General features: G+C 36.8%; 2 long non-coding RNA genes across 2 annotated transcripts in view; one reads left to right on the top strand and one right to left on the bottom strand.

Moving 5' to 3' along the window:
* Positions 1–26034, top strand: part of LOC131994887 (uncharacterized) — a 347364-nt gene that overhangs the window by 311257 nt on the left and 10073 nt on the right. The window lies entirely within an intron of this gene.
* LOC131994886 (uncharacterized) lies at positions 1125–4086 on the bottom strand. The gene is made up of 3 exons (XR_009396919.1): positions 4003–4086; positions 3671–3810; positions 1125–1475 (listed from the first exon to the last, which is right to left on the bottom strand). It is a non-coding gene; the product is annotated as an uncharacterized LOC131994886 (long non-coding RNA).

The following is a 26034-nucleotide window of genomic DNA, read 5'->3' as shown; positions in this document are numbered from 1 at the left end:
CGTCACAAGAAAAAAAAAGAAATAGTTAAAAATGAGAACTATATCATTTTAATGACCGATTTGGACAGCACTTGGTACGGTTATTAGAAGTTTTTATTATTTAAGATCGTTGCGTGCAAAATATCAGCCTAACCGGACAACAACGGTGGCTTCTATAAGCTCAAGAAGTTAAACCGGGAGATCGGTTTATGTCGGGCTTTATTCAAATTTGAAACGATTAGGTCAACAAGAAATCCGTGCGCTAAATTTCAAATGGTAATCTTTATTCCTTCGACTGCATAATTTCCACCATTCTACGGTGGTGGGTATAAAAACATAAATAAATAAAAATAAAATATTTACTTCAACGAATAAATGTTACATTTTCAAATAAAGTCAACTTTATTTAAGCCTAAAAAAATGTAAATAAATATTTAAATCTTTTGGATTTGCGAAATGTATGTTGTGGTCCAGCCAGACCACGTCTGCTCAAATTTGTAGGCTTTAATTTCCATTAGCATATAAAGTCCAAAAAATTCAACATTTTATAATTACTCCTTTTGAATGTACTTAGAACTCTTTATTTTACATATACTCGTACATTAAGATTCCTTTTCATAAAAATGCATAATCAATTGTAGGGAAGCCTTAAAAGTCAAAATTGGTCTAACCGGACCAATCTGCGCTTAAAAAGAAAAGAAATACAATAATTGATATGTTTCACACGAATAAACAACTTTTTATTTCATTAGCTTGAATTGCTTATAAAACATAAAAAATACATTGCCTAAGAATAATAATATTTTTTATTTATTGATCCAGGTCTCGAAAAAAAAAATTAATTTATATACATATTAATAATGAATCGTAATAAATATCATTTTGAGCACAATACTACGAAATCTAAATCCACACATGTTATATTCTGTCCTCTGCGCTGTTTTCCAAGCAAATATAATATAATATATAACAATGTCCTCCAATTTGTTGCGATTGGAATTTATCTATTCTATTTGTTTACATCCTAATTTTTTCCGTATTTTCACTATTCTAGCATAAAATTATTCACAATATTTTTTTTTTACTTTAAAACTATAATTAATTGAGTTACATTTTATGGGGAGATATAAAAAAGCCCACCTTCTATTTCTCTTGATATATTTTTTTCTGTATATGATAGAAGCGAGACATATATTAGACTCAATTTCACTTTTTTCGCATTAAATATGTTTGAATATATATAATTTTAATCAAAGCACCATTTTTGCTATTAAATAACAATTTAATTCGTACAATAAAATATACATATATACAATTTGAAGTCCATTGTGATACCACAGTATCGACAAACCAAGGCTTCTGGGGGGAATCGAATCCACCGGCTACCGGGGCGCCCTGACGGACGCAACCCATTGTTTTGGAATGTTCAAACAAAAGCCACTGTATATAGATTGAAATTTATTTGCTTTTAAAGAAACTTCTTTCCAGTTTTTGAACTGTAAGTGGGTAATAAAAACATTGTTTTTTAAAAATCTAATTTTAAATTTCTTTGCCTACACTTTTTGAAGGCTTATTTCACACTTCTATACAGGAAATTTGTTAAATAAACCTATTTCAACTTTACATTAATTTTTGTGAATACTGTGTTTTTGTATAGAAGCCTTAATGCTAGAATGTTTTCCCAATCGTAACAAAATGCCCATTTATGAAAAGGAATTTCGGAAGAACAGTTTAATTTTTAGCTGACTGAAACCCATAAAACTCTTTGCTGTTTTGAGCATCCGCAATAACTTCGATATAAGTACGACCTACATACGTTCGATCTTGGAAGCCTCCGCCTCCTCAACGCTTAAAAGTTTAGTACTAAGGTCATTCGAACGAAAATTATCTACTAATTGATTGGGAAATTTGCTGCATTCTATTAGACGACATAACACAAACAAAAGTCATACAACGACAAAGAAAAAAAAAGAACTACATTGAAACCGATTTGCAATTAATTGAAGCGAAATTTATGTGGACCTACTTCTACGGAATGTGTTTGCATTTTCTTCGTCACCCTTTTTTTTATAATGCGTTTTAACAGAGAAACTTGGAAAAAAGAAAAACATTTTGTTTTCTTTTAAAAGGCGGGTTTTTTTCGCATCAAGGGGCTGGTCGAATAATACGGGTATAGTGTAGATTTGGTTTTCATATGGAGGCCACGGACCGAAGCAGATACAAATGCGATAATAGCAATAATTTGCCCGTAAAGATGATATGGGGATATTCGAACTTTTGCCGATATACTTGTGTACACATATACATGTGTATATTTTGGGATGCACAGGTGTTTGTTTGTGCTCCTCCTGATTTAAAAGTTGAAACAATTTCTAGCGATTCTTGCATGATAGCGCTGAGAGAATGATTGAGTGCGTGCTGTTGGCTAGGTGATGGCGGTGTGTTGGGGCTTGAGGAGAAAGTGTGTGTTTGCCTCTTGCGTTCTAGACTTGGTGGGGTTTTCTTCAAGATATTCTCTTGAATGTTTAAACATCTCTATATTTGCACTTATCCATACTTTATTAAACAATTCGGCCGATTGTTATAGCTGCTACTGGTTAAGTTGTTGTTCCCTGTGCTAGCATTATTGGCTTTTTCCACTTTTCATTCAGCTCTTACACATAGAAAAAAACGGAAATTGCTTTAATGCTACCTTAAAGTCAACACAAAATATTCAAATAGTTTAGATATTTTTTGGTTAAAAGAGCGACACTGACTGATGCCAATCCATCAATATGTTGTCAAGTTCCTTTTCATCTCATATAGTCTGAGGGAATCGATGGTTTATAATTTTTTCCGGTGTATATACACAAATAGGAGCACACTTCTATACAGTAGGTTTGTTGTTGCTCATTTGACCCAAATACGTTTATAGCAACCCCATGTTCGTAATTTACCCAAATGTTTTGCCCATATAGCTGTTTGAATGTTTTATGAAAACAAATTTATACAACGTTTTAAGGTGAATATGTGGAAGTAATTACAATAAAATCTACTCGAAGCAAATACAAATTTTGATGTGTGAGTAAATAGACTCAAGAAGGAAAATGGGCGAATCAATTTATATGGAAGCTATTTCCGATTTGACTTACATCGATGGGATGTGTCTGTGCAAAATTTCAAGCGAATAGCATTATTCATAGTCTGTAAAAATTTGCACAAATCATAGTAACTCAGTTTCTGTATGAGTTATTTTAAATAAATCACATGGGGTTAATTTTGAGGCTTTTAGACGTCAAAAAGGCTGGAGTTTTGGGTATTCACCAATCTATTTATTATCCTCTAGTAAAATTAAATGCATCCAAATTCTTGAACGATTGGTCTACATGGTCAGTGCTGCGTTTTTTCTAAAAAAATATTTGATTAATATTTTGCAATTATCGATGGTCAGAGGACCACTAAAAGTTTAATGAACGTCCGTATAAATTTACTATCCAAAAATATTATGCAATATCTCTAAGACTCTATATAATATTCTCCAAAGACAAAATTCGATGACATTTTCAAGAAATTTTCGATAAATGGAAAATTTAATTTAAATTTTTCTAAAGTCCTCATTCAAAAATAATTATACTAATGTAAAAAAAATTCAATGAAATTTCCCCCAAAGACAAAATTTTGATTACATTTTTATTAAAAATGTTGTTCTTACTTAATTTAAAGATGTCCAATTTTCAGGTCTATAAATCCGTTTGGCAGGTTTTGGGGGTGGGCGGCCCTCCTAGGCACCCCACCTCAGTTTTTGATACCAAATTTCAGCAACGTATACTGTAAGTGTGTGTAATGAACCATCTGTGAAAATTTCAAGAAAATAGGTTAAACCGTTTTTGAGCCTATATGGAACACACAAACAAACAGATTGACAAACATATATATATATATATATATATATATATATATATATATATATATATATAGCTGAGCTCGGCCTAGATCGCCGCGCCTCCATTTTCACCACATGTTTTCACAAAATATGTTTCTTACTCTAAAATTTTGACATATTAATAACGAGATTTTTCTCCAAAATTCCTTTTTCTATAGATATTTTTTGTATTTACATACATATATCTATTTTTTTCTATGGCATAGATTGACACTTAAACACCGTCTTGGGTAAGCAAATTAAAAAATAATATATTTTATTATTCTTAATTTAAAGGACCGATACGTTCTCATTACAAAGATAAATGCGGTATGATTAATTTTGACCACTCTGCCGTCTCTCTGTTCATGTTGGCTTCTCCAAAATAGTGCCATTTACTGGCTGTTTTCAATTGGATCAACTAATCCAATTGAAAACAGCCAGTAGATTGCGCTTATTTGTATGTAAGTGCTACTCGCCTGGAGATGATCATCATATGGTTGGTGTCTATAAATGACTATATGACTACCTATTAAATAGTCGTCATTAAGTCTTTTTTAAATCAAATTGCCATATTAAACGATTTTCTGTGGTAAAGAACTAATTTGCCAGTCTATATTTTTGGTGCGGTGGCTATAGTTCTTACTATTAAACCATGTAAAACTTTTGAACAAAAAAGTGTTGCCCAGCAGCTCGTCGTTTGGTCTTGTCCATCTATGAGCTAAAAATGGTTGCAACCTTAACGTTAAGGTTTGCAACTCCTGCTATCGCCCTGAACGTCATAATTTTGTGGGTATGGCGGCCTACATTTATTTGTGTCCCCACACATTAATTAAATCACACAGTATCCTGATAGGTCATTATGACTGTTTAGGACGAGATGGTCCGCTAGATATATGAGCAAAATAAATATATCAGATTCGCAGCCGTTTGGTGGAGGTCGTCTATAGGAGGGTTGTGCGCCACACCTCATCTGCCACTTGAGCACAAATTTGAATGACGCACTCCACTCGAAAAAATCAATTACTTGATTCCCCATTGTTTTAATGGGTCAAATAACCTATTGGAGGCGATTTTAGGAGGTAAAGCACCACCTAGATTGTTGGACACAACGTTTAATGTCATATTCGAAATCTGCTCTCAAATGCTGTTCATTTGAATTTCATCAAGCTATGATTGAGTAATATTACCATTTGGCCGGCTTATCGGGGATGGGGCGACCATCAATTACTTGGACCTAATTTTTTATGCCATATTATTCTACTCTCCAATATCTTTTTTTTGATACCCATATTGTCCCTATCGGTCCACCTTTGATTTTGGAAGGCGTTTTTGACCTTATTCGTAATGTACTCTGAATACCTTTCATTCGAGCCCCAAATTGTCATTACCGTCCAATAAACCCATTTGGGGTCGGGGATGGCCCCTAATTTCATAGACCAAATTTTTAAAATGACATTCATAGTCTAATCTTGAATACCTTTCATTTAAGTCTCATATTGTCCCGATCGATTTTGGGGTGGTACTTTTGTGGCGGGTCCGGGGAGGGTCCGCCGTCCTTGCGATATCAAAAAATTATATAGTCTAGTGCGCCTTCCGGACCACTTCCCACAATCTGTGAAAATTTCAAAGAAATCGGTTTTGAGTCTATACGAAACAAACAAATCTACAAAGCTACAAACAAACAAAAATTTAATTTTATATATTGTATTTAGATTAATCAACTGAATATTTGTTAATGAGTATAATACAGCACTGGCAAAGAACAAAAATAAAATTTAAAAAAACTTTTTTAGCAAAGAAAAGTCAATAATTCATAATGATTGGGCAAATTCGTTATGAATACCTTCCCCTCTAAAACTTTTTTATTATTATTGAATCTTAATTGAAAATTAAACTTAACTTAAAATAAAACTGATCTCTCTTCTTTCTCTCTCACAGAAAAGGTATAGACCTAAATTTGACCGATTAAATATGGTATTGACTTAAAAAAACTTTTCAAACAATGTTTTAATTGCTTAAATAATTTTTGAAAGAGAAATTAAATTTTCTTCTGCATCACGGCAAGGCATTGGTAAACAAGCCATACATTGAACATATTTGTAATTGTACCAGTTAAGTTGTTATTTAATAGTACAAATTGTGCAATGATCAAGATTATATTGCGATCCCTTCCACACATATGTAATGAGAAAAGAAGTGAGAGTGAGTCAAATATATGTCTCACGCAACATATACAGACACAAAGTTGCGTGGCTGAAAAAAAAAACGATCAAGAACAAGTAAAAGTGTGCTAAGTTCGACCGGGCCTAATCTTATATACCCTCCACCATGGATCGCATTTATCGAGTTCTTCTCCCGGAATCTTTTCTTAGGCAAAAAAAGATGTAAGAAAAAAATTTGCTCTGCTATTAGAGTGATAACAAGATATGCTCCGGCTTGGAACACATTTATATTATATGTTGCGACCGTTGGGGGCTCCAGAAGTAAAACAGAGAGATCGATTTATATGGGAGCTGTATCAGGCTATAGACCGATTCAGACCAAAATAAACACATATTTTGATAGTCATGAAAGAATCCGTCGTACAAAATTTCAGTCAAATCGGATAATAATTGCGACCTCTAGAGGCTCACGAAGTCAAGATCCCAGATCGGTTTAAATCGGTTTATATCAGGTTATGAACCGATTTGAACTATATTTGACACAGTTGTTGGATATCATAACAAAACACTTCGTGCAACAATTCTTTCGAATCGGATAAGAATTGCGCCCTCTAGAGACCCAAGAAGTCAAGACCCAAGATTGGTTTAGGTGGCACCTATATCACAACATGGACCGATATGGCCCATTTACAATCCCAACCGACCTACACTAATAAGAAGTATTTGTGCAAAATTTCAAGCGGCTAGCTTTACTTCTTCGAAAGTTAGTGTGCTTTTGACAGATAGACGTACGGACGGACGGACGAACATGGCTATATCGGCATAAAATGTCACGACGATCAAGAATATATATACTTTATAGGGTCTCAGACGAATATTTCGAGTAGTTAAAAAAAATTTTCAGCGGTGGTTTTCCCCTCCTAATGCTGGCAACATTTGTGTGGTACTATGCCATGTAAAACTTCTCTCCAAAGAGGTGTCGCACTGCGGCACGCCGTTCGGACTCGGCTTTAAAAAGAAGGCCCCTTATCATTGAGCTTTAACTTGAATCGTACTGCACTCATTGATATGTGAGAAGCTTGCCCCTGTTCCTTATTTTTACAAACAGAATGACGAAATTAGTATACCCCCATATGGTGGAGGGTATAAAAATAGAAGGTCAGTTTTTTTATATCTGTCTGCCTGTCAGTCTGTCCATGGTAATTTGTCTACAAACTAGAACGCTTTCCTCAACGAATTCTACAATATCTAAGGAGTTTGGTCGAAATCTGTTCAGATTTGGATATAGTTCCCATATGTATGTTCGTTCGATTTTGAGAAATATTGCAATAAATTGCCCATTTGTTAGCCGACTCTCTCGAAATTTGGCAAGAAGGTTTTTGTTATGAGTCTTAATATTACGGATGAAAAATCGGTTCAGATTTAAATATAGTTGCCATATATGTATATCGCACAATTTTCACATTTAGAACAACTGTAAGCGCATTTATTGACCAATATTGCCAAAATTGTGCACTACGCTTTCCTCGATGCTGCCACAATATCTAAGAAATTTGGCCAAAATCGGCTCAGATTTAGATGTAGCTCCCATATATATGTTCATCAGATTTTGGGTAATTTGCAAAAATGTTGTCATTTGTCCACCGTAGTTATTACAGTTTGAACATATTTGCTCAAAATTTGATAAGGATTGTTTAATAAACCAATCCTTATCAACATAAACATGGTCGGAGTAGAGCCTTAATTGCCAAAACCTTAGATAGATCTAATACAACTCATTGTTCTCACTTCTCCGAGATATACAATTACAAATAAAAGCGTGCTATGTTCGGCCGGGCCGAATCTTATATACCGCATTTGTCAAGTTTTTTGAGTGACTTTTTTAAATAGAAAATCACCAGTCATAGAAAAACAACACCTCCAATATTTCAGGCAAATCGAGTAATGCTCCCTCCAGAGGCTCAAAAAGTCAAACTAGGAGATCGGTTTATATGACAGCTATGCAAATTTTGCCCATGAACATTCCACGAAGGAACAGGAGCAAACTTCTCACTTATCAACGAGTGCAGCCCAATTCAACTTTTATGCTCAATGATAAGGGGCCTCCTTTTTAAAGCCGAGTCCGAACGGCTCGCCTCAGTGCCACACCTCTTTGGGGAGAAGTTTTACATGGCACAGTACCTCGCAAATGTTGCCAGCATTAGGAGGGGAACACCACCGCTGAAAATTTTTTTCTGATGGTCTCGCCAGGATTCGAACCCAGGCGTTCAGCGTCATTGGCGGGCATGGTAACCTCTGCGCTATGGTGGCCTCCGATGGCCTATATCAGTTTATACCGATTTAGACCATACTTGGAACAATTGTTGAAAGTCATACCAGAACGACATATGCAAAATTTCAACCATATTGGATAAGAATTGCGGCCTCTAGAAGCCCAAGAAGTCTAATCGGGAGATCGATTTCTATAGCGGCTATATCATGATATGGACTGATTTTGACCATGCTCGACACAGTTGTTGGAAGTCAAAATAAAACACTTCATGTAAAATTTCAGCCAAATCGGATAGGAATTACGCCCTCTAAAGGGTCAAGAAGTCTAATCGGGTTATTAACTGATTTAGACTATACTTGGTACAGTTATTGGTCATGGTCATACCAGAATACTTGATGCAATTTCAGCCAAATCGGATAAGAATTGCGCTATCTAGAAGCTTAAGAAATCAAGACTCAAGATCGGTTTATATGGCAGCTATATAAAAACATGGACCAATTTAGCCCATTGACAATCCCAAAGTTTTAAGCGCCTAGCTTTACTCCTTCGAAATTTAGCGTCCTTTCTACAGACGGACGTACATAAATGGCTAGATCGACTTAAAATGTCATGACGATCATGAATATATTTACTTTATGGGGTCTAAGATGCATATTTCGAGGTGTTACAAACGGAATGACGAAATTATGGTGGAGTGTTTAAAAATGGGTCTTTTATAGTGTTAATCAAGCGGCGATCATTGCAATTAATAAGTAGTTGAACAGTTAAAATAAAATGTCATAACAATATTTGGCGTTTAATAGCAAGCAGTCACTAAATCTCTCGGAAACGTACTTCTGAATTTGAAGATGGTCCGTCTACCGAAAGCACGCTAACTTTCAAAGGAATAAAGCTAGCCGCTTGAAATTTTGCTCGAATACCTCATATAAGCGTAGGTCGATTGGGATTGCAAATGGGCTATATCGGTCGTAGCTTTGATATAGCTCCCATATAAACCGATCTCGGATAATGACTTCTTGAGACTCTAGAGGGCGCAAGGCTTATCCGATATGGCTAAAATTTTGTACAACTTCTTCTATGACTTTAAACATAGTTGATAAATATGTCCATAATCTGATATAGCTCCCATATAAACCGATCTTCCGATTTTACTTCTTGAGTCTCTATAGGTCGCAATTTTTACCAGATTTGGCTGAAATTTTGCACTATATCTTCTGGTCCAAATCGGTCTGTAACCTGATATATATAGCTCCAAGAGCATATCAATTCTTATCCATTATCTTTTTTTGCCTGTAATGAGAAATCGGGAAAAGAACTTGACAAATGCGATCCACAGTGGAGGGTTTATAAGATTCGGCCCGCCCGATCTAGCACGCTTATACTAGTTTCTTACTAATTTCTCGATGTGAGAGTTGTGTATATCCAAATCTGAATCATTTTTTCATAACCAATGGCGTTCGTCCTTGAGCCAAAAAAGTTGAGCTAAATTTGATGACAAACGGCCAACAAAAGTGACCTGTAGAGACAGAAGTTGATGATTCTTAACAATTTGCCTAGTCTCTTAGCATCTCAAACTAATCCGCAAAGTTATAATAAACTGTGGTACACATAAAATACGAGTCATCTGTAAAATTTCAATATATGCAAATTGATGATTTTTTTGGTTTTTATTATATACATACGTTTACGTGTCAACTGAATCGAGAGAAAATTTGAGATTTTCGGAAAGCTTTTCAGATCGCATCAAGTGTGCCAAGCTAAAGTTTTATCGCCATCTCATCAGTTTAACAACGCGCTTTTGACGTATGTTCATTGAAAGTAGTTACTTCTTACATTAGCGTTGACTTCCCCCTAAGCCAATTTTCTTGATATGACACAAGATACAATAAATTTTAAGCGTGGGTGGAATGCAGTTTCTTAAATTCGTTATCAGTAACGAAGAGGGGGGTGGAGAAATTGTAATCGCCAACTATGGAGGTGTGCTTGAAATTAGATGAATTAAGCACACCCCCACATAAATGAAAGAAATCTTGTGTATTGCAACCAACACCTTGTGACAAATTTGTAAACTGTCACGAATTTGAAACTTTTCGTAAGAGCGTTAATTGATATAACACAAATATGTGATATGTTAATCTGATACGGTTGGATGTTAGAATAGATTTTGGTGGGTGGTTGGGCTTCCTGGTAGATAGACTTTTATATCGCGTAAAACGTGAGGGCCGTGAGGGATACACTTTTAAAAACGGAAAAGCATGGCAAGTAAACTCAAATGATAAAACTCAAATCAAAACAATTTAGTCACCTTTCCATGCGGAAGTCAATGTTCCGTGTTGCAAGTTTCGACTAAGTCGGCATTAATTTCCTAAATCATGCAAATTCAAAGAGAGACAATAAACGCCCACTCAAGTACTCCACCACCCACTCATACGCATTTGACCTTTGAAGGAACTATGGAAATGCAGATGCCCATTTGTTCGCGTGTTGCTCCAATGAATATTTGTGATAATTTATGATGACACAAGTGCTTGTTCGCATAAAAAATGCAGTTTCGCATACGAACACATCCACCCAAATTTGTTGGTTGCAATGTAATCGCATACGTGCAGTTCATGTAAGATGTGTGCGAGTGTGTATGCGTTTGTGTGGGCCCCCTGGTTCTTGTTTTTTATGGGTATGCGTATGTAATGTGTAACGTGTCAATGTTTATGTGACACAGACACCTACATACATCTGCAGAAAGAGCCACCCACGTACGCAACGGGTGAAATTGTTTGAAATATGCATGGCAGAATTTCCGGTGCTAAAAATGTATTAACAAATGACAAATGGCTGTAAAGTCCCCAATAAAATATTTAAAAGTGTAACAATTGAATGCAAACAAGTAAAAGCGTGCTAAGTTCGGCCGGGCCGAATTTTATATACCCTTCACCATGGATAATAATTGCGCTCAAGTGGCTCAAGAAGTCAAGACCCCAGATCGGTTTATATGGCAGTTATATCAGGTTATGGATTGATTTGAATTATTCTTACCACAGTTGTTGAAAGTCATAACAAAACACGTCATGCAAAATTTCAGCCAAATCGGATAATAATTGCGTCCTCTAGATGCTCAAGAAGTCAAGACCCCAGATTGGTCTTATTCTGTATTCTTAGTACAGTTATTGGAAATTATAAAAAAATGCGTCACGCAATATATTAGCCAAATCGGATAGGAATTGCTCCCTGTAGAGGCTCACGATGTCAAGACCCCAGATCGGTTTATATGGCAACTATATCAGGTTATTGACCGATTTGAACTATTCTTAGCACAGTTGTTGAAAGTCATAATGAAACACCTCATGCAAAATTTCAGACAAATCTGATAATAATTGTGTCATTTAGTGGCTCAAGAAGTCAAGACCCCAGATCGGTTTATATGGCAGCTTTATCAAAACGTGGACCGATTTGGTCCATTTACAATTCCAACCGACCTACACTAATAAAAAGTATTTGTGCAAAATTTCAAGCGGCTAGCTTTACTCCTTCGAAAGTTAGCGTGCTTTCGACAGACAGACGGACGGACGGACGGACATGGCTTGTTCGACTTAAAACGTCATGACGGCCAAGAATATATATACTTTATGGGGTCTTAGATGAATATTTCGGGGAGTTACAAACAGAATGACGAAATTAGTACACGCCCATCCTATGGTGGAGGGTATAAAAATGAAGCAGAGCAAACAATTTCCTGGCTAGTTCTATCAACAGGGGGATTTTGGAAATTATGGTTAACTAAATACGTGTATGCGTTTCATGAAGCTTTGTTTAAAACCATTAAGATGTGTTGACGAAAGCTTAAAGAATGACTCGACTACCTCAAATTCATTGGAAGAAGAAGCTAGTGTTAAAAGAGGTTATTCTTGAAAATGGTTTGGCATATATTAAGTTCCAAATCAAGGTCAGACTTACGATAAGACAGTTAAACGATTTATGGGAAACAAATAGATTTGCCCTTGAAGGATAAATGTCTAGAGTGATAAACGTTTCATTTGGGAAAACTGATAATTTTCATGGCCTCTCACTGGCTGCTTAGAACACATGAAAGCGGATATGCCTTGGATATATTTCAACATTACTGACGCTGGAGAAAATCACAAGCAAACATGGCTCTGGAATACAGATGTGAACAGTAGCGAAATTCTCTAAGCTGTGTTAGCTAAAATTGTTTAGTTAAAAATTGACACCAGAATAGGTAACGGCTTTTTCGTACTCAGTAGCTACTTTTCACGATAATCGACATCATTATGATCAGCTGTTTTCGATAACGAATAGAAAATCCCGAACTAAACGACGGAAGAGAATTAGGTGTTTACTTTTACGAAAGAAATATGGATAATTATTTATAATGACGATAGATTATTTGTATGTTGTGTTCTCTTAAAACATTGCGGATGCGTGTGCTCGATAGGTTTGAATGAAAAAAAGGTTAGGTTAGATTGAAAAGAGGGTGCGGATATTAATCCGTCCCATGCCACTATGGACATAAGCCAGTATGTAATCGGATTATTGTGCGATCTAAATACCAAAAAGCACAATCAGTTAATAAGCGCTGTAATGTGCCATTCGTAATACAAAACAAGTAAAAAGGCGTTAAGTTCGGCCTGGCCGAACTTTGGAAACCCACCACCTCGGGTATATATGTAAACCACCTTTCATCAAAATCCAGTGAAAATTGCATACCTTATGATCCGATTTGGACCAAATACTAATAAGTACAAGTCATTGTTCAATTATGTATAACAAAATATTGGTCTTTTTAGTAGCTATATCTAAAAATAAACCGATCTGAACCATATACAACATAGATGTCGAAAAGCCTAACATAAGTCAATGTGTCAAATTTCAGTTGAATCGGATTATAAATGAAGCTTTTTTGGTGCCAAGACTTTAAACCGAGATATCGGTCGATATGGCAGCTATCTTGATCGATCTAGACCAAATTGTCGAAATATGTGGAGGAGCTTAAGTTAACTCTCCGTCCCAAATTTCGGCATCATCGGACAATAAATGCGCCTTTTATGGGTCCAAAATATTAAATCGAGAGATCGGTCTATATGGCAGCTATATCCAAATCTGGACCGATCTGAGTGAAATTGAAGAATGATGTCGAAGGGCCCAACACAACTCACAGTCCCAAATTGCGACGACATCGGACAATAAATGCGCTTTTTCTTGCCCCAAATCCTAAAACCGAGAGATCAGTCTATATGGCAGCTATATCCAAATCTTGACCTATTTGTGCCATAATGCAGAACTATATCATGGTGTTTAATTTAACTCAATGTCCCAAATTTCGGCGACATCGGACAATAAATGCGCCTTTTATGGGTCTCAGACCCTAAATCGGAGGATCGGTCTATATGGCAAACATATCAAAATCTGGACCGATCTGAGCCAAATTGACGTATTATATCGAAGGGCCTAACACAACTCATTGTCTCAATTTTCAGCAAAATCGGATTATAAATGTGGCTTTTATTGGCCTAAGACCCTAAATCGACGGATCGGTCTATATGGGGGCTATATCAAGATATAGTCCGATATGGCCCATCTTCGAACTTAACCTGCTTAAGGACAAAAAAAGAATCTGTGCAAAGTTTCAGCTAAATATCTCTATTTTTGAATACTGTAGCGTGATTTCAACAGACAGACGGACAGACGGACGGACATGTCTAGATCGTCTTAGATTTTTACGCTGATCAAGAATATATATACTTTGTAGGGTCGAAAATGGATATTTCGATGTGTTGCAAACGGAATGACAAAATGAATACACCCGGTTCGGTGGTCCGAAAAGTGTTATATGAATAACGTGATATTGCTTTTATCTAAAATACAATAAAACAATAACGATTTCTGTTAACTAGGAACAGCAGTAGTTCTGTTGTTATAGAAAATGTCGGCAATTTAAGAACAGCTGGCGATTGCTGAAAATTGTCCGCTACTAAATTACATTAAAGAAACGGTTTGGATCATCTCAATAGAAAATTCTATGACAATTGTGTGAAACAAAACACTTGAATGTAAATCTTTAATAAAGGGTCATGAGCATCGAGCACGAATACATCCTTCTACCAAAGACTGATGCACGGTCATGTACATATAGAACAAAGCCGTCCATCCCGGTAAGGAATTCTTATAAATTGAAGAATCCTTTTGAAATATATTTATAGTGGGTAAAGTAACACCATCGGGAAAAAGCACCCCGAAAAATTTGTGAGTAAGAACAGCAAAAATGTTTGTTGCAACAACAGAAAGTCTGCTGACAATGGGACATCATTATTTTAATATGAGAATGGCTTAAATATGATAGGAATTTTATTAAGGAAATTTACGCAAATGCTTGCAAAATAATATTTCAGCGGACAGTGTTTGCTGATTTTAGCAGACTAATTTCATTGGGTGAAAGTATTTGAAAAATATTTGAGTCATAATTTCATCCTCGAATGGTGCTAAATGTTCTCTTCTGATTCGGTGGCATTCCACTAAACGATAGTTAATTTTTCAATGGTTTTGGAAATTTGCCAACGAAGATTTCATAAAGCGAGAGCAGCAATACATCACGCATATAGATGAGTGGTAACCAATTCAAGAAATAAATCAAATCAAACCGCAAAAAACGTATTCCCTAAAAGCTATCGTAGCAACTTAATTTGTCAGTTCAGCAATAATATGTCCAATATAGAAGAGTTTGCAGTAAGAGTGTCCGATTTTGTTAGTTAAAATAGTAGACCAAGTGGTTGCTACCACTAAGGCCCATGTTTGCTAAAACACCAGTCATGGCTGCTTTACCATTGTTAGCAGACTAAAACTGCTATTTGAGCAAATATTTTTGTTATTTCGAATGCCACATTTTGTTGTGTGTAGCTGAGCAGAGCCTTAAAGGCGCATGCGCAGTTGAACCTAATTTAAATCTTTATTATTGAATTGTAGGATCAACAAACTATCCTCTAGTTAATTGTGTAGCCAAGCGTACTGTACAAAGTGTGCTGGCATTCGGGTTGGCTCTCCAGGCACAACGAATGCGGAAGACTGGAATATACTTGCGGGACAAATGCGAGTGCAAGTGAAAATTAAAATACATTTGCAATAAAGAAATTTCACTTTTGTTTTGTTCGCTTTGTGTCACACATTTCTTTAGTAGTGGGCGCCATCTTTCTCACTGCCTCATGTAACCAGTGTGGACCTCCCTCCGTCTCTGCCTCATCTAATTTGCTTACATTAACAATGCTGTCTCTTTTCTGGCTCAGAATGAGTTAAAGATGTGGCTGGGTGAGGACACTTGTTGGACAGGCGGACGGACGTATGGCCGGGAGGACCGTTGCTCGGTCATATATAATATTTAAATACCATCTGCAATTGTGAGTGTCACAACAACACAGCGGTGACCAAGTGCGGTCTTCTGTCCGCTGGCATGTCTCAAGTGTTTAAGTGTCCCCTCCCCCGGAGAACGTCAACAGATTTGGTCGTCAGGCCCAAATGTAAACAATTAGCAAACAGTAAAGTGTGACTGACTGACCAAAAGAAAAATGTTCCGAAATGCTACATTCACACGTCCTAACATGTGCTTGTTTGCGTAAGTGATGGCAGACCCGAATATACACACATACATACGTATGGAATGGATCTGATGATGGTTCCGAAACTTTGGTAGCATGTTGCATTCGTTGGCTATTTTGGTTTGTGTCTCCAGTTGGTGGTGCCTACTACAGTTGGTCGGAAAGGCAAGTTGCCCACGTTTGGTTCGTTTTATTGTAGTAAGGTGTCCACTTTGCTCTTGTTGGCTTAATTTGTCTTCTGTTCTGCTTAGCAGCAGCAGCCATGCTTGTTGCTGTTGTTTATTGTTGCCACTGTTGCTGACCATTGTAGCGCGAGCTGTGTGGGTACATTTGCTGGTCTACACGGACATTACAACCCATTTGGTCCGTGTCCGTCTGGCTGCCCGATTTGTCCGTGCACCATCTCGGGCAGGAGAGCGTTGTATGATTTGGCCTCCTTTCTTTTCACTTTTTGTGAGAAATATTTTTAGTGCTTGACACTTATTGTATTTAATTAAAAGTAAATTTTTACTTTTTTGCACTAGCCCGTTGCTGGTTCTTTAGCATTTACATACATTTACAAGCTTCCACGACAATATGCATAGTTTTCATTGTGTTTTAAATATGCCAACGTTGTTTTTGTTCTTTGCTGCTGGTCTTGGTGAGATGGCATGGCATGAGGTTATTTTGGTAGTTGGAGCAGTGCATCGCCGCCTCCTCAATTATTTGTTCATGGTCCCAGACATTTGACCAGTCGCCGCTGGTGACCACAAATATGCCCTCACTTATGTACATATCTATGCGCACACAAACGTCCGTGTAAGTGCATATGTATATACATATGTATGTGATTTCGCACTGGGTTGTGCTGAACAACTCCAATGACACAATGCTTCTGAAACGAATTTTAAAACCCCTATTTTAGGTCCTCGCCGATTTGAAACATTTTAATGCTTTTCCATCGCAAACATTTTAAAACTTACGTAGCCTAGAACAAGTAAATACGTACAAAGTTCGGCAGGGCCGAATCATCAGGTAGATTACACTGCAGCTATGTCAGGTTATATAACGATATCAGGTTAGTGGGTGATTTGAACCTTACCTTAGCACGGTTGTTGGAGATCGTAGCAGAATACTACTTGTGAAATTGCATCAAACAATTTAAGCTTACTACTCTCCAAATCTGAACCGATATGACCCATTTGCAACCCCCATTGATTTTGGTTCATATTTTCCTTTGCTATATAGCTAAGTTAGTAGTCTTTAAGAGACCATATTAACTTTTTACAAACATATCGTCCGTACAGTTGGTGTTTCATTAATTGTTTACTCGGGGCAAAGACACCCCTCCCCCCCAAATGATTTTCTCTATGAAAAAAAAAATAATTCTAAACACAAAATTTTAGTAAAATTTAAAAAAAAGAAAAATTTCATATGTATGACATTCTATAGAGACAACATTTTTTGTGGCAGCTCAATGCATTTTGCGACACTACATTTTGCTTAAAAATTTTCAAAATTATTTTGTTATGCTCTTATATCCCAAATAGAAACAAAAACAAAATGAAAAGTAATAAAATAAAATACAAAATGAAGTTTTTTCTATGTAAAACTAAAATTTGAAAGACATATTTTTCTAAGGCAAAATTTCCAAATCTCATTTTTAAGACAAAATTTTTACCCACTAAGCTTGACCCCCGATTCCCCTGTCCAATTTGGATGAAATTTCATATATTCACAATTTGGAGCACTTCTACTGACGTAGTCATTTTGTAAACTTTTTTTTAACAACAATTCAAAACACTTTTAAAGAAAATTCGTAAAATTTTTTTGAAAAATTAAAAATATTCTTTTTATTTTCAAAGCCACAATGCATTTACAACAAAAAAATATTTTTTTAATTTTTTATAACCATTTAGCGAAGAAAGGTCGATTTCTTATCGCCATAAATTTATTTATTTTTAATATAGAAACCATCAAATGCAATAAGACAATAAAATGGATCCCAGAAATCTCACTCCTAAGTATTTTGAGAAAAATTTTTGTTGAATATTTTTGGATGTAAAAAATTGCTCGCTTTCGACAAGCCAATTTCCCCCAAAACATGACTTTATATCACGGGAAATTTGTTTTTAACGAGTTTTAGTCATCCACTTTACTCCAATCCAAATTTCATTAGGATACCTCTTTCCTAGCTCGAGTTGGAATTTTTCTAATTCAAGTCTATTTTTGGGTATTTGTTTTTGGGTTTCTTTGAGAGCAAGTTTAATATTACACTTACGGTTGTCACTAGGTTATTTGACATTAATAATTTATTTATTACTTCTTCCAAATAAACATTTTTACTGTAATTACGTGAAAATCTCTTATTTGTGATTTCTAGTTCTACCACCTTTTCTTATTTTATCTCCAATAAATTAGGAAAACTTTAGCATTTATCAAGACAGGATGCAAATTATAGCCATAAAGGGCAATAGTTGGACGCAATTTTTATCGGACATCTTTTCCAACAAAATCGGATTTTCGATCAATTTTAATCATCATTTAAGCAGAACGGCTTGTCGTAAAAATTTCATCAAAATACTGAAGCTGATTCACCAAAACTAACACTATTGAACCAAGATATTCGCAAAGACAACAGAATTTTGAAGGCTTTGTGAAATTAGGATCGGCCTATAAATGATGTGTTGCCAAGCAGTACAAAATTCAGACTTTAGCAAATGTCACCGGCGATGGGCCAGTTCTTGCTCCTAGGGAGTTATATTTACCAAATTCACAGTAATAGAACAATTTTGGCAATTTGCGATGTTGAAAAAATGTGGGGTGGGCCTCCCCAAAATAAAATCCTGGCTACGTCCCTGGATGGGGGGTATATTAATCTAGTCATTCCGTTTGTAACACCACGAAATATTCGTCTAAGACCACATAAAGTATATTCTTGATTGTCTCGACGTTCTGAATCGATCTAGCCATGTCCGTCCTTCTGTCGAAATCAGGATAGCGGTCGAACGCGTAGAGCTAGTTGCTTGAAATTTCTCACAGATACAACTTATTGATGTAGGTCATTGGGAAATGCAAAAGGACCATATCGGTTCAGATTTAGATAAAGCTCCCATGTAAACCGATCTCCCGATTTTACTTCTTGAGCCGCAATTTTTGTCGGATTTGGTTGAAATTTTACATGTATTGTTCTGTTGTGACTTCCAATAACTGTGTCAAGTACGGTACAAATCGATCTATAACCTGATATAGCTCCCGATTTGACCTCTTGAACCCCTGGAAGCCGCAATTTTTGTGTGATTTGGCTGAAACTTTGGGTGTATTGTTTTGTTATAACTTCCAACAACTGTGTCAAGTATGGTCTAAATCGCAATCAATCGTTAAATCTGTCATATAAACCTATCTCCCGATTTGACATATTTATATGAATATATGAAGCTGCAATTGTTATTCGGTTTGGCTAAGTTTTTGCATGTTGTGTTCTGACATGACGTCCAAAAACAGTGCCAAGTACGGTCAAAATTGGTATATAACCTGATATAGCTCCCATATAACCAGATCTCCCGATATGACAGTTTGAGCTCCAGGGAGCCGCAGTTTTTGTCCGATTTTCTGTTATAAATCCCAACAACTGTGTCAAGTACAGTTGAAATCGGTCTTTAACATGATATAGCTCTCATATAAATTGATCTCTCGATTTCACGTCTGGTTCCCCTAGAAGCCACAATTTTTGTTCGATTTCACTAAAATTTTGCACATGGTGTTCTGTTACGACTTCCAACAACCTGATGTAGCTTCCATATAAACCAATCTGTCGATAATCTTTGATCGGTTTCTAGAAGCTTTCATTGGTACGTAGAGTAAACTTAAGCCTTCCAACTAATTTTATTCTGTGTAAATTTTTCGCAGAATGCATGGTGGTGGGTTTCATAGATTCGGCCCGGACGAACTTAGCACGTTTTTATTTGTTTTATTTTAAACATAATGTTTATTTCAGACTAAACGCTGGAAAAGATAGGATAACTATCTAAGTTTTTATAATATTATATTTTTAATTAAAAAGTCAAGCCTTTAGTCAAAACCAGTTCGGAAAGGCAAAAGTCGAAGTGTCGACTATATAATACCCTTTTCCAACCCTTTAAATACAATGTGGAAACTACATATAATTGTGAACCAATTTTGATGGACCTCGGCGGATGTTTTCCAATGGGTTATTAAAATCCCTGTATCAAATTTTGAGCAAAGCCAATATGATCAATATGTAATAACTACGGTTGCAAAGGACAACAAATTACCCAAAATCTGAGGACTGTGGCTTTAGAAGTGAAACTCGGGCGATATACATATATGACAGCTATACCTAAATCAGAACCAATTTCTATGTAATATTAAGAGTTATAAGAAAATCCTTCTTGCCAAATTTCGAGAGAATCGGTTAACAAATGAGCACTTTATTGCAATATGTCTCAAAATCGGACGAACATGACCCGATTTCGACCAAATTTAATAGATACTGTGAATGTCGTGGAGGATAGCGTTGAATAAAATTTTGGGAAGATTGGACAATAAATGCGCGTACAGTGCCTCTAGGAGTGAAAATCGGGCGACATATATGTATATGTGTACCAACATATACAATCCTATTTTCATTTTGTACACCACTGCACAAAACCTGAGATATATTTGTACTCGTAATATCGCCACACCATCCTCTATGGTCCCTAAAATCCGAAATTATATACATTGGAGGCTATTTTTTGACTGTACGAATAAAAATTATAAATTTTCCTTATTATTGTGGCAATGAAAAAAGATTTTAAATATTTTTTTTGTAAAAGAATGATGCATTATCTGTTGTTGTTGTTGTAGCAGTGTGTTGTACACGGAAGCGGCAGCCCTTTCCGACGGAAGTCTCTATCAGGCCGCCAATCCGGTACGTACTGCCATGCGTTATCTGTCAAATAAAACAGTTATTTAAAAGATCTTCAGATTCAAGAGTTGCAAAACCTTTGCGCAAAATTGCAGCCAAATTGCATGAGAAATCTGGGCTCGAGAAGTCAAATCGCGATTTCGATTTAATTGATATTTTTTTAACATGAACCGATTTGGTCCGGTTTGCACCACTATAGTAGGGTAAAAAAAAGGAGGTCCGCTATCAATGAGCTTAAACTCAATGATAAGGGACCCATTGATGTGTCACATATGTTAAAGTCAGGAATCGGAGAACAAATAACCACTGGAAACAACCATTTTTAGTGTTTTTACAGCTGAAAGCTTATGCATTAAAATTTCTCAGCAGCACATTATGTATAGCATTTTTAAATGAAATTTAAAAAGTTCACATTGTTAAAACTGCTTAAATTTGGGGTAAAAGTTAAGTAAAAATTTTCCAATTTGAGTAGGCATAGTATTATACTACTTTGGGGTCGTGGTTTCGATTTCGACAAAAAGGCCTAATTTGTCCCTTCTATGGTATTACAATGGACTAAAATTGTCTACGCGAGTCTGTTAAGAAAGTAGACTGCCGCTCTAACCTAACCCAAGTATCGTCAAAGTGTTAAATACTTTAAATCGTCTACTTAAAGACATTAGCCTAGTATTGTATAACCTAGCATTGTATATTGCTCCATACTAAATTTCCTTATAGAATCTTCCCATCTGTTTCGTGAAAACGAATAAAAGTACTTTAAATGTAATCGCTACTTTTGGAGAACTATCTGGACTTTGTATGATATGTTGTGAAGATTAACGTTACACCCTTATATATGTACAAAATACATATGTATGTATAAAGTTGTTAATACATCTCTTTACATTTGGGTATGAGTGGATGGATGGACACAATCATATTTACTCGTCCAGTGCATATTCTTGTGCTAGTGCTGCCACTAGTGGTTCTGGTGGTGAGGCTGACGCTTTTGCTGCTCGTTTTTAGTACTTGTCTTTTAAAATAAATGTTATTTTTTCTAGCAGTCGCCACCTCCTCCATATTTTGCACTCGTTCTGTCAAATTATTTTATTGTCAAATTGCATTCATTGTCCATTTGCGATATACGATGGATGGTACATACATATATGAACGCCCATATATATGTATGTATGGTCCGAAAGTGCATATGTATGTCTATACGACCGTCTGTGTGAGTGAAAATATATGTTATTTGTTCCTTTAGAGCATGCCTATATGTGTAGGTTGTGCATATGAGCCCATACATTGTAGGTGTCCTTATATGAAAAAAATGTGTTTGGGTACATTTCTTCCATCTAGTCAACTATATTTCATAGGCTCTATGAATTCCTTTTGTGTTTTCACAGTGGTTCGTAATTGCAACTGAAGAGTATGGTTCTGAATGTGATTTAATTTTATATGACAACAATTTCGAACAGACATCGTATAATTTCAATTGCAAATTTGTCCATCAATCAATAAGTGATTTCCGTTTAAAAGTTTAGCTCAATAGAAAGGACCTAATTTTTTGGGCCAGTCAGGACTGCGGCGCCTCTTCGTAGAGCATCATAAGTAAGCGAGAATCAAAATTTTTCTGGTGTTCTCGCCTCAAATTCGTTCCATCGTTCAGACTCTTAGGCAGACAAGCTAACTTCTCCACCCTCCGTCTTAGTCCGTTCTATCATATATATATATATATATATATATATATATATATATTATATCGATGCTGCCAATATGAAACGTTAGTAGTTAGTAGATGACATGGCACTGAAAGCAGATACAACGGATACGACGGGACTCACAAAGGCACCTGAATCTTGGAATAATGACGTTGATCGAAGGTTTATCATTTATGGTCAAGGAATCCTTGAGGAGCTTCACACCATTTAAGTCGCCCGGACGTGATGCAATATTTCCGGCGTTACCACAGAAAGAGACAGACTAAGAGACTTATTTTCACAGAGTGTCTAGGGCTTGCAGATACTCCGAAAGCTTGGCAGGAGGCAAGGGTGGGGTTTATACACAAGCACGGCAAGGCAAGTTATGCGATACCAGCCCTACGTCTTTTCTTCTCAAAACCATGGAACGTTCTGTGGACACCATGATAAAGAGTAGGACATCCAGCGAACTGCTCAAATACAAACAGCATGTCAAAGGAAGGTCGGTGGAGACTACCCTGCACGAGGTTGTGCATAAAATAGAAGAATCCTTCCATGCCAAAACGTACACCCTGACGGTAAGCATTGACATCGAGGGTGCTTTTACAATGTGCGGACCGACACACTGATCCAATCCGTAGACCAGTACCAGGTGGACCGGGTCCTTAGAGAGAGGATAAACCATATGCTAAGGAACAGGTGGATTAATTGTGTGTCCCATGGCATAAATATAAGGGAGAAAGTGGGACAAGACACGCCACAGGGGGGCATTTTATCGCCACTCCTATGGATGACCACCACAAATGACCTATTACGAGTGCTGACTGAAGAGGTTTTTGAACCCGTCTGCTACGCAGACGATGTTGGAATATTTCTAAGGGGTAAGGATCCGAACTAGCTATGCAGAATTGCCTAAAGGGTCTTGCATATGGTATATGGCTGGGCTAGACCCAGAGGACTCAATGTTAACCCACAAAAGACTGAAATATGCTTGTTCATGAGGAAGGTGGGCCAATTTAACGCACCACGTTTCCTCAATAAGACGATTTCGATATCTGACAAGGTCAAATACTAAGGTGTGTTCTTGGACAGGAAACTAAATTGGAAGTGTCACATTCAGGAGCGTACTGTGAAGGCTAACAGATGTTGGGCACTATGTAGATGGTCCGTAGGCTCGAAATGGGGCCTGAATCCGAGAACCAGTGGACTGCTCTACAGGACCGTGATTGGACCAATATTAACTTATGTCTCAGTAGTTTGGTGGACTGCTATTAAGAGAAAAAGTGCAACATAAGGACCATACAACAGGTTCAGAGAACATGTTGTCTTGGCATAGGCGGGCCTGAGATGAACGTTGAAGTCGAGTGCGAGGCGCTGCTGCCATAGGAACAGTCTTGAATTGACGGAACCCTAGTATTGCCATCTAGAAGATCATGTTACACGGATGGATCAAAGCTAGAGGACGGAGTGGGCCTGGGGGTCAACATTGAAAATCCAGGTACTGAGATCTATTTTAGACTATCTGACCATAATATCACGGAAAGCGTGAAGTGGTGTGGTGCTAACGCGAGAACGTTGAGTGTGAACTTCTTTACCAACAGTAAAATTGCCATATGGTCAAAAAAACCCAAGACGGTAAGGTCACAAACGGAGATAAACGCCTTCTCTGAGGAATGAAAAATTCGCATCGTTTGGGTGCCGGGCCATAACGGAGTAAGGGGAAATAAAAGGGCAGACGATTGACGGTGTAAGCCAGAGGACTGCCGTCAATAAACTTGGTTAACCTGAAGCCTTTCGGGTCGACGCATTCCGAGTTAAGGAAGTGGGCGACGAATGCGCATGCAACATTGTGGAACAGCGAAACGGTCGGTAGGACGGCGAAAATCCTATGGGGGAATCCAGATCGTGAGAAGACGAGGCTATTACTGAAAGGAAGTAAGAAGGAGGTCAGTATAGCTATTGGTAACATAACGGGATACACAGAACTACGAGCTCACTTATGTCAAATCGGTGCTAGTCTAAATATACTTATAAGTCGATATTTTTCCTTTGGCAAAGGACTGAAAGAGAGCAACTATTCAAGCAATAGTTTCGACAACGCTTATCATTGCATTGCATCCCAATGTGTGTTATGCATGTATGTACATATGTAACAACAGGTTTATGTATGGGAAGGTAAAGCAATTGAAAACGTTCAATAAATGAACAACACAAAAATATTTTTATTATTGCAAACAACTGAAAAAGTCTTCAAAAAATTAATAATTTGCTATATTGGATTTTCCCATTTTTATACCCTCCACCATAAGATGGGGGGTATACTAATTTCGTCATTCTGATTGTAACTACTCGAAATATTCGTCTGAGACCCCATAAAGTATATATATTCTTGATCGTCGTGAAATTTTATGTCGATCTAGCCATGTCCGTCCGTCTGTCCGTCCGTCCGTCTGTCTGTCGAAAGCACGCTAACTTCCGAAGGAGTAAAGCTAGCCGCTTGAAATTTTGCACAAATACTTCTTAATAGTGTAGGTCGGTTGGTATTGTAAATGGGCGATATCGGTCCATGTTTTGATATAGCTGCCATATAAACCGATCTTGGGTCTTGACTTCTTGAGCCTCTAGAGTGCGCAATTCTTATCCGATTGGAATGAAATTTTGCACGACGTGTTTTGTTATTATATCCAACAACTGTGCCAAGTATGGTTCAAATCGGTCCATAACCTAATATAGCTGCCATATAAACCGATCTTGGGTCTTGACTTCTTGAACCTCTAGAAGACGCAAATCTTATCCGATTGGAATGAAATTTTGCACGACGTATTTTGTTATGACATCCAACAATTTTGCCAAGTATGGTTCAAATCGGTTCATAATCTGGTATAGCTGTCATATAAACCGATCTTAGGTCTTGACTTCTTGAGCCTCTAGAAGGCGCAAATCTTATCCGATTGGAATGAAATTTTGCACGACGTATTTTGTTATGATATCCAACAATTTTGCCAAGTATGGTTCAAATCGGTTCATAATCTGGTATAGCTGTCATATAAACCGATCTTGGATCTTGACGTCTTGAGCCAAGTGATGGCGCAATTCTCATCCGATTTGGCTTAAATTTTGCATGAGGTGTTTTGTTATGACTTCCAATAACTGTGCTAAGTATGGCCTAAATCTATATAGAACCTGATATAGCTGCAATTATAAACCGATCTGGGATCTTGACTTCTCGAACCTCTAGAGGGCGCAATTCTCATCCGATTTGCCTGAAATTTTGTACAAGGCCTTCTCTCATGACCTTCAATATACGTGTCTAGTATGGTCTGAATCGATCAATAGCTTGATACAGCTCCCATATAAACCTATCTCCCGATTTTGCTTCTTGTGCCCTTACAAGGCGCAATTTTTATCCGAATGAACTGATATATTACACAATGACTTCTACAATGTCAATCAGCATTCAATTATGGTCCAAATCGGACTATAACTTGATATAGCTCCAATAGGATAACAGTTCTAATTCAATTATTA

The sequence above is a fragment of the Stomoxys calcitrans genome, chromosome 2 (assembly GCF_963082655.1).
Source record: "Stomoxys calcitrans chromosome 2, idStoCalc2.1, whole genome shotgun sequence".
In the NCBI taxonomy this organism is placed as follows: Eukaryota; Metazoa; Arthropoda; class Insecta; order Diptera; family Muscidae; genus Stomoxys; species Stomoxys calcitrans.
Note: the sequence above shows the minus strand (reverse complement) of the source record. Positions and strands in the feature narration are given on the sequence as shown.